Source organism: Schistocerca americana, chromosome 8 (genome assembly GCF_021461395.2).
Source record: "Schistocerca americana isolate TAMUIC-IGC-003095 chromosome 8, iqSchAmer2.1, whole genome shotgun sequence".
In the NCBI taxonomy this organism is placed as follows: Eukaryota; Metazoa; Arthropoda; class Insecta; order Orthoptera; family Acrididae; genus Schistocerca; species Schistocerca americana.
In genome coordinates, this window is record NC_060126.1 from 49,971,624 (window position 1) to 49,982,166 (window position 10,543).

Consider the following 10,543-nt stretch of genomic DNA (forward strand, 5'->3'; position numbering starts at 1 on the left):
CGCGCAACTCTTCGGAACTTCGTGAGCACCTCGGGGCCTGAAGTATCAAGGTGCAAAGTGAACTTAAAGCAGTCTGAATACGTCACAGGCGACATAATCTATTTAGGTAAATGTTGCACCAATGCTGCTGGATCGACGATGTGGGAAAAATCCAATGATCTACCCAGCAAGCGTTAACTATACAATATTGTTTATGTAATTTTCTAATACCCTGAACTACCATCACAACTGGACACGTCCAGCATCAATTGGAGGTTTGCCAATTCAACGGGGTGAAGAAACTGTCTACACAGTCGGTACAAAACATTCCTTGCGTATAAGTGACGTCACCGCAGAAGCTACGGTAGCAGCTTGAACTAATAATGTAAAAAACATATGTTTACTCGACCAGGCCATTGTAAGCAAGCAGTGTTAGTTAGTGAAGCTGAGACTGTAACGTGTAAACGTTGTTGTGTCACAAATCACAATGGAGCAACATCTGTGAATCGAAAGTTCAAGATGTTCACCAAAATATTTTTGAAGATGCTAAATGTGTGTGCGGAGTTTATCCTGCCCCGTTGACTCCCGAACAAAAGTAACTACGACTGGACGCACACTCCGACGTGACTGAAATGCAAAACACGGACAATTCTTTTCGGGAAGAAATATTCATGGGTGTCGACACTCGGTGTTATCAATACGAACCTACCACAAAAGAAGAAAGTGTAAAAATTCACATGAAGGATCGACGATTTGAAGACGTAACCGACATTAAAGCCAATGTGACGCCCGAGTTGAACGACTTCCCGAAGAGGACTTTTCGGACAGTTTTTGTGAAAAGTTTGTGTGAACATTTTGTGAGTCGTACTTGTGTGTGTGTGTGTGTGTGTGTGTGTGTGTGTGTGTGTGTGTTTGTCTGGGAGGGGAGGGGCGTGGAGACACTATGTTTAATACCTGAAGCATTAAAACCACCGTCTTAATGTTTTTCTATTTTTATTAATCCAGTATAGAAACGTTTTGGACTGACGGAGTGTATGGATCTGTACGAGATGTGTTCAAAAAGTAAATTGAATTTGTTATTTCACGTGTTGTGTTAGTCTGAATTGCGCCGTTTTTTGTTTTTGTATTAGTGAACACGTCTGAAAAATATGTGTACAGTGTTGACGATACCGCATATTTAGTCTGGTGTAAGCCGTCAAAAAAGTTACAAGTGTTTTGCTATAACCGGCGATTATGTATTTTATACACACATCAAAAACAGTTTTGCATCACCCCGGTACACAGAACTCCTGAAGATAGACGTTGACTGTGGATATTATATCACAGACACGGTCCTCTGAACCCGCCCAAAGATGTAAACAACCACGCATGACCAGCGCCTCTTAGACGGAGGGGGTCCGACAGCCGATCAGTTCCAGTCATTCCACCAGGAAGGAGGTACACGGCTCGTGTTGGCTGTAGTTCAACCATGCGTAGACGGTCAGTATCACGGTTCGGTCGCGTCCGCATTGTTACTTTGCGACTCTCAACAAGGGAAGCGTCCAGGCGTCTTGGAGTAAACCAAAGCGATGTTGTTCGGACTTTGAGGAGATACAGAGAGACAGGACATGTCGATGACACGCCTCGCTCAGGCCGCCAGAGGGCTACTACTGCAGTGGATGACCGCTAACTACGGATTACGGCTCGGAGGAACCCTGACAGCAACACCACCATGTTGAATAATGCTTTTCGTGCAACCACAGGATGTCGTGTTACGACTCAAACTGTGCGCAATAGGCTGCATTGTGCGCAACTTCACTCCCGACGTCCATGCCGAGGTCCATCTTTTCAACCACTGCTCCATGCATCGCGGTAGAGATGGGCCCAATAACATGCCGAATGGACCGATCAGGGTTGGCAGCACGTTCTCTTCATAGATGAGTGTCGCATATGTCTTCAACCAGACAATCGTCGGAGACGTGTTTGGAGGCAACCCGGTCAGGCTGAACGCCCTAGACACACTGTCCAGCGAGTGCAGCAAGGTGGAGGTTCCCTGCTGTTTCGGGGTGGCATTATGTGGGGCCGACGTACGCCGGTGGTGGTCATGGAAGGCGCCGTAACGGCTGTACGATACGTGAATGCCATCCTCTGACCGATAGTGCAACCACATCGGCAGCATATTGGCGACGTATTCGTCTTCATGGACGACAGTTCAAGTCCCCATCGTGCACATATTGTAAATGACTTCCTTCAGGATAACTACATCGCTCAACTAGAGTGGCCACCATGTTCTCCAGATATGAACCCTATTGAACATACCTGGAATAGATTGAATGTGTTTATGGACGACGGGGCTCACCAACAACTCTGAGGGATCTACGCCGAATCGCCGTTGAGGAGTGGGACAATCTGGACCAACAGTGCCTTGATGAACTTGTGGATAATATGCCACGACAAATACAGGCATGCATCAATGCAAGAGGACGCGCTATTGGGCTTTAGAGGTACCGGTGTGTACAACAGTTTGGATCACCACCTCTGAAGGTCTCGCTATATGGTAGTACAACATGCAATGTGTGTTTTTTATGAGTCATAAAAAGGGCGGAAATGATGCTTATGTTGATCTCTATTCCAATTTTCTGTACAGATTCCGGAACTCTCGGAACCGAGGTGATGCAAAACATTTTTTGATGTGTGTATAAAATGGATCAGAGACTTTGCATTACATTTTGTTGCAAGAACGGATAAAGCGCAGCAAAGCTTTAGGAATGTTAAATATTGCTTCTGGTTCATACTATGGGTTTAGGTGTGGTACAAACGTTTCGAAGGAGTCCGTAAAGACAGTGATGATGACGAGCGCTGTGGACGCCTTATCACACCACCACCGGTAAAACCGTGGAAAAAGTGAAGGAAATGATTATGAACGGTCGATGGAGGTGTTGGCATGTCAGCTGGCTCATGTTCGTGGATGTTTTTCGGGTGTTTTGAATATGATGCACGTGACAGCAAAATTTGTTGCAGAACTGACGCATTTCGAAGAAAAGCAAAGATGAATGCAAGTTGCTGAAGAACGATGGAGAACTACTGAAACGTGTCATAACCTGGGTTTGCGGATATGACGTCAAAACGATGGCTTCATCGTTCCATTGGGACCATTCTGGATGGCCGAGACCGAAAATAACTCGACAAGTGCGGTGAAGGCTCTATACTCATAGTCTTCATTGATTTTAATGAGCCGGCCGTTGTGGCCGAGTGGGTCTAGGCGCTTCAGTCCGAACCGCGCGACTACTACGGTCGCAGGTTCAAACCCTGCCTTGGGCATGGATGTGTGTGATGTCGTTAGGATAGTTAGGTTTAAGTAGTTCGAAGTTCTAGGAGACTGCGGACCTCAGATGTTATGTCCCATAGTGCTCAGAGCCATTTTTGATTTTAATGAAATAAAACATCGTGGACCCATGTAGCTTATTTCTGTTCCGAAAAATAAAGAAAAATCATAAAGTTTTAAAAGCACAGATAAGACTAAAAACGCATTACTGAGAAAGGCGAATACCATCGGAGAGATAGGGTTCCAGAAGTGGTTCAGGTATTGGAAAAAGCGGTGAGTGAGTGTGTAATGTCTAATGGCGACTATTTTGAAAGGGACAACATTCATGTAGACGAGTCAATAAAATTATTTCCAGAAACAAAAATTACCGTTATTTGTTGAACAAATTTCGTGTGCGCGCTAACCTTCCTTATCTTACTTCCATAGTTCCTACTCTAAATGTACAGTAGTAGCAGTAGGTGGTCGTGTAGTCCTCGAATAGTGCTTATCTATATTCATGTCAACAACTTAGCATGTCTTACAAAGATTCGCATTTAAATTCAGCAAGCATGTGTGTAATACTTACGTACTAGCTGCAGGCCGTACTGTGCTGTTACATGAGCAATATCGTGCCTCGGAATTCGCTAGATTTCTGCTATGTCAACCTGATAAGGTCTCCGGCCACTGGAGCAGTACTAAAGAATTGGTCACACTAACGCCTTGTGCCCGACTTCTTTTATAGATGCATAAACGTGGCACTTTCCTACAAGGCTCCCAACAACAATAAATCTTTCATTGGCGTTCCCTGTTATAGATGTACGCCGTCCTTCCATTTCACATCTCTTCTTAATGATGTGAGTTGGGGTCCAGACATACACCAGAAATCTATTAATCGTAAGCTGTCGGGTTGTTTCTCGAACTCCTCATTATATAGAGGACAGTTGCCCTTCAAGTCATCCATCTGGGCCCTCTCACAAGACAGTTGGGGCATTCAGTCGTTAACCGACTTATGCAGAGTATTACGAATACCTTGACGTCATCCCTCCCTGCTACAGCGCCGGAGCGGGGGCGGCCGTCGCCCACTGTGTGTGGCGCCCCAGACTCGAGCTGAGCTGAAGCCAGCCAGCACAGGCCGCTCCCCATCTCCTGGCGGTGGCCATAAATCCCGCCTTATATCGGGAGCCATAAATAATAAGGCACTTGGTATCATTTGAAGGGGCTCGCCGTGTCCCCTCGCCCGGCTAAACACGAAACAAAACTTGGACGGCCGAATTTATTGCGGCGAATGCGTGATTTAGGGCTTAATCAGCCGCACCCGGGAGCCACGTCCGTCGTATTTGTGGCCCGCGTGATTCATCGCTCGGCCGATGATGCTGACTTCAGCCTTCCGGGTGCAGCTCTCCGGCCCGGGATGTATATTTAGCTCTGCGGCGTGCATCTGTGGCCGAATTCCACCTGTACTTGCGCCACTACGTGCAGACCGGAGTGAAACGCGTGGTCAAAAATACCATCCTATCAAGGACAGTTCTCGTTCAGTTCGTGGGTGAAGCGCATAGTTGCTGTCTATATACGTATCAGTTATTCTTGCGGTTTTCTACCGTCGATCGTTAAAGGGCTTTGTAAGTAGTCTCTAGCGTAAACAAGCTGCAGTTTTTTAACATCTTGCTGACTGAAAAAACTATTCTACTGTCGCCAACGTTCATGTCACGTACGGACGCGAAGACAACGTAACAGACATTAGAGCTCGTACAGAGGTAGATTGACAGTCGGTTTCCCATTGCTCCATTTACGCGCGAAATGGGAAATAGAATGAAAAGAGAATGACTGGTATCAGTAGAATGTGCCCTCCGCCATGTACCGTACCTTGGTTTGCGGAGTATGTATGTAGGTTAAGATGTAAACTCCACCAGTTAACTTCAGCCTAGGATGTACTTCATCCATGATCGTTTAATTTCACATCGGAACACGTCGCTATTACGCAGTTTTTGCGTTATTCGAGTAGTTGTAACTCTGGAATCCTAATGTTATCAAGTGCCTTCTGTATCTCTGTAATTATCGGATACTGTTATGTTTATTTATTCACTTAAAACCAGTTGCCAGATGTTATCCCCCAAAAAAGAGAGGTGACATGAGAATTTAGCGTCTTCTCGAGGTAGAACTCGTAAGAGATGATACTTTCTAACAGGCTGATAGCTTAATGTTTTAGTTTTCTGCTATCTACATTTTGTAACAGGTTTCAGGTGGATGTGTCACCTGACAAAAAAATAATAAGAATAAGTCATCAGTTGAAAGTCAGGTTAAAATGTGTGGAGTCAGATTTCAAATCGTTTTATGTTTACAAAAAAATGTTCAAATGTGTGTGGAATTTTATGGCACTCAACTGCTAAGGTCATCAGTCCCTAAGCTTACATACTACTTAACCTAAATTATCCTAGGGACAAACACACACACCCATGCCCGAGGGAGGACTCGAACCTCCGTCGGGACAAGCCGCACAGTCCATGACTGCAGCGCCTGAGACCGCTCGGCTAATCCCGCGCGGCTTATGTTTACATTCGTAGCCAACAAAACTTAGAAAATAAAAATAAAATTAATTTTGAAATGGTTCATTTTATTACTCATCGGTGACAGCATTTCACCAGCTTGAAGTGTGGAGTGTGGGACTGCGGCTGGTCGATAAATTGCAAAATAATATTCCAACAGCCGTTACTTTTATAACTTTACATTTAGTCTACGAGTTTGATTCCTCAGTAGAGTCATTTTCACCCTGTAGCGACCGAGCAAGGTGGTGCAGTGGTTAACACATTGGACTCGCATTCAGGAGGACGACGGTTCAATCCCGGATCCGGCCATCTTGATTTAGATTTTCCGTGATTTTCCTAAATCGCTTCAAGAAAATGCCGGGATGGTTCGTTTGAAAGGGCACGGTCTACTTACATCCCTATCCTTCCCAAATCCGACGAGACCGATAACCTCGCTGTTTGGTCTCTTCCACAAAATCATCCGTGTAGCATGAACGACTAAAACCATCCGGTGGTTCATGTTTACACAGGGTACCTATATTTGCGCCCTGTTTCCTTTGATTCTTCACGAGCAGTGTCTGCTCTTCCCAACAACGACTGACAATTCGCGTTTGTTGTTATGTTATTTTTCAAACCTGTCTACTGTCTGAAAGGCTCACTGCTGTGCGTTAAATCTTAATTGTGGTTTTGCACCAGAGGTTGTCACATTAGTTCGCTTACAACAATGTTATAAAGAAGCACGCATTATTTTCGATAATTTGTCAGAACGTATTCGTAATACACTTACCTTATTTTTATATTTCAGACAGTCAGTCGATAGGCTTGATACTGTTCCTAACTCCTTTTATTACGTTCTAACTATTCCATTCATGTTTATGCATTCATCTAACTTTCTTAACTATTTATTTTAAGTTCTCGAACTTGGTAACCTGAAAAATGTGCTCTTCCCACCGGAGTTACAAAAAGTTTTAAAAGGAATACCAGAATGCATTCTGTAAAAAAATAATAATAATGGTATAATGTTTAAGGCTGTAGGGTGTAAGCTCATTAGTCTATTACATTCTGTACTTACGTTGTTGAGTAGAACTATTGGGTTTTCATCCAGTATTTCTATATCATACGGTCTGCACATAGCCACATGCATGTATGATTCCACTGCAAATAGCCCCTGAAAAATGAATTGTGCGTCATGCCAGAATGTTCACGTGATCTAGTGAATATGGAAATAAAATTCAGAAGATAAAGACCTCTTCTTGCACTTGGATCCTACGCTTGTCCTCTGTGGTAACACGTCATTCATTCACTTTTGCTCATAGGTATGTAGGATGTCTGATAGCATTCGTACAGCAGACGTATTCACAGGACAAGTGTTACAAGTTGCGACAGTGAACGTTAGCGATGTCGAGTAATACAAGTAGGCGGAAAACGCTATACTGTTTGACATACTACGTGTTCTTCGCAATCTATGACATACCCAGTGCTGGAATTACTGAACTGAAATCTTGCATCTCATGATTTTCATCTCTACGAAAGTGAAGTAATGTCTTGATGGGAAACCTTATGTTGATAACGATAACCTCCAGAACGCTATCATCGACTGCTGGAATAATGAGGGGCCGTATGATAAGAGGAAGTACAACTTAGGCTTGTCTAGTACTTCTGAAACAGATGTCTGTGTGGAGAAGTAGATGAAAAAATGTGTATACTGCAATGTATTACTTCTTTTTTTCCTGAATTGTCTTTACTTGTTGCTGCACTGTCCTTTATGTATTGGCTGCCCATCCAGCGCTGGCGAGTGTTCAGAAACTTCATCGTGTACCTATCATCGTCAGCCCCATTATATTAACTGATAACACCGAAAGGGAACTGAAACGCAGAAGTTATATACAAGATGTAAATAAAAGATAGTTTCAGTAGCAGAAATAAAATGGCAAATGAAAGGAAATGGATAGGAAGTGTCACTGCTGTGTCTCAGAGAAAAAGTACAGGGCTAGTTAAATGGAATGAAAAATCTAATGAGTGGATAATATAACTACACTGACAGTAAATCGAAGAAAGGCGAAAGTAATGAGGAGTCACAGAAACAAGATTAGCTACAGCCGTGAGAGCGGAGTTGCGAATCACAAATTAGAAGCAAAATAACATATGGCGAATGAAGGAAGGGCGGCATAAGAAGCACACTAGCATCGGCATTTCCGTCCAGAAGAAGTCTACGAAACGTCGGTATTCAGCTAAGGGAGAAACTTCTCAAAATTTACAGGTTGGTATAAATAAACTTCTGCTACTTGAATCAGCGTAGACAAAAAAGTATTTACCCTATGGATACCCAACTACATAGGAATGATGTTCAGACTGTGCGCTTTGTTAGTGTTAGAACGGTGACTTGCCTTTAGGCGCTGACACTGGTACGGTGACATGGGTTGAAACACAAGCATCAGTATGCATTATATTTGCAGGCAGTCATCTTGGATCTGGACGAGGTAATCAGGGTTTTTCTCATAAAATTGTTTCATCAAAGCAACAGCGACAGTTCTGCTGCTTATCGCGTGTATCGACGCGTCAAAGGAATACGGGGAGGTCCACTTTCTGTTTGAGGGTTGAAGAAGATGATTCAGAATCATTGGCCGATCGTCCTAAAGTGCGTGGCCAACATCATCACCAGATTTGATCCCCTGTGATTTGTGACTGTGGTGTTACCTGAAGGACAGAGTTTATCAGAGAGACACTAACACACGTTGGAGGTTGAGGATGAGCATAACGAAGAAGGTAGCCAACGTCCCTTCTGGGATGTTTCGGGCAGCAATTCGGCAATCTCTAGTGCGGTTCTAGGTTGTCGTGGATGCAAATGGGTTTTACGCTATGCAACGTTTGTAACCCGAAACCTAAATATGGTACGCAATGACAATTAATGTTAGCCTCTCATGTGGAAATTAAAATGTGTTTCTTTCAATGGTTTATTCATTATATCTCTTCCGCATGCCCCTACAATCTTTTTCCACAAAGTTTAATGGGCCTGCGATCATTCGTTCTTCACGGGGGTCTCTCAAGTAGCAGAAGTTTAAATAACCTCCTCCCCCCCCCCCCCCCACTCCCCCGGTACGTCTGGAGATCAGCATTGTACACTGCATGGACGCGACTCATGGACTTGGGAAAACTGGAAAAGAAGAGAAACGAAGCATTTGTGATGTGGTGGTACACAGTTATGCTGAAAATGACGTGGATTCGTAGTATAAGAAATTAAGAAGTTCGCAGCAGAATCGGCGGGGGAGGAAACGTATGGAAAACAGTGAGAAGAGGAAGGGACATGACGATATGACATCTGTTGACACATTAGAGAATGACTTCCAAGCTAATAGAGACAGCTATAGAGGGTAAAAACTGAAGAAGAAAAAAGAGATTGGATTACTTGTAACAAAATTTGAGGATGTTGTTGGGTGTAAGTACTACTCTGAGATAAAGAAGTTGGCATAGAAGAGGGCGGCGTGACGGGCCGCACCAAACCAGTGGGGAAAAAAAGCACCTGCAGCAACCAGCGAAATTATTAATCACGCACAAGAGCAGGTTGGGCAGCCAGTACATGAGTGTCCAGTCCAATTGAATGCGCACATCGACCTTTCACTTTTACAACGCATAGGCAGAGGTGCGAGTCGTGTTCAGTCCCAGAAAATAATGGATTTGGTAAAAAAATATATTTTTCCTTTATTTAACTCGTAAGACATTATTCGCTAAATATGACAGGATCTGCCCTTTGTCATTTTGTAACACATACAACACAATGTTAATAACACTTGAGACCTAAGATTTTTCTGCTGTTGTTTGAAAACGGTCTCTGCTAGTTAAAAAAGGAAAAGGTTATTTGTGTTTGTATATACTGCAAGTGAAGTAAGAAAGTAATGTACTTAAAAACGTAAAATATTATTTGTGTTTGTATTAAATCTAAAGATGATTTATAAAGTTTCAAAAGAATTATTATTTTCCTAGTGATATATGCATCTAGGCCTAACTATTCGGGAGGACGACGGTTCAATCCCGCGTCCGGCCATCCTGATTTAGGTTTTCCGTGAGTTCCCTAAATGGCTCCAGGCATATGTCGGGATGGTTCCTTTGAAAGGGCACGGCCGACTTCCTTTCCCGTCCTTCCCTAAACCGCTGAGACCCATGACCTCGCTATTTGGTCTCTTCCCCCAAACAACCAACCAACCTAACTATTGTTGGTGTAGCGTTTAAAATAACATCTGATGCTTAAAGAACAGCAGTTAGTGGAGGCACGTTCTTTGGAGGAACTAGCAGCGCACGATGAATGAGTCGAGCACCGCAAAATATCAGGATCCCAACCACCAAGGGCGTGCACTGTACTGCACGGCAACTCCAACTGATCCGCTGCGCCCCATAGCTGTGTAAGAAATTGGCTCGGTGCAAAAGTGTGAGAAGGTTGTGCTAGGGAACAAGTGGATTACAGTACCTGTTATAATTCATGACTTATTGCAGCTAATCATCATCTTAACGTGAAGTAGTAGCTTCCAGTACCATTGCATGGGTCAATGAGATAATTAATAGTGTCTGTGCAGTTGTAAAATGTGAACTAAGATACAGATTTGAAAGTCTCTTCAGGTTTACTACCAGATACTAAAATCAACTCGATTCAAAATTTCGGCGATCCAACTGTTCGCCATCTTCAGGAGAGGAGAACGCTGCTTCTGCTGCTGAGTCCCGCTGAGAATAGTTGGATCGCCGAAATATTGGATCGAGTTGATTTTAG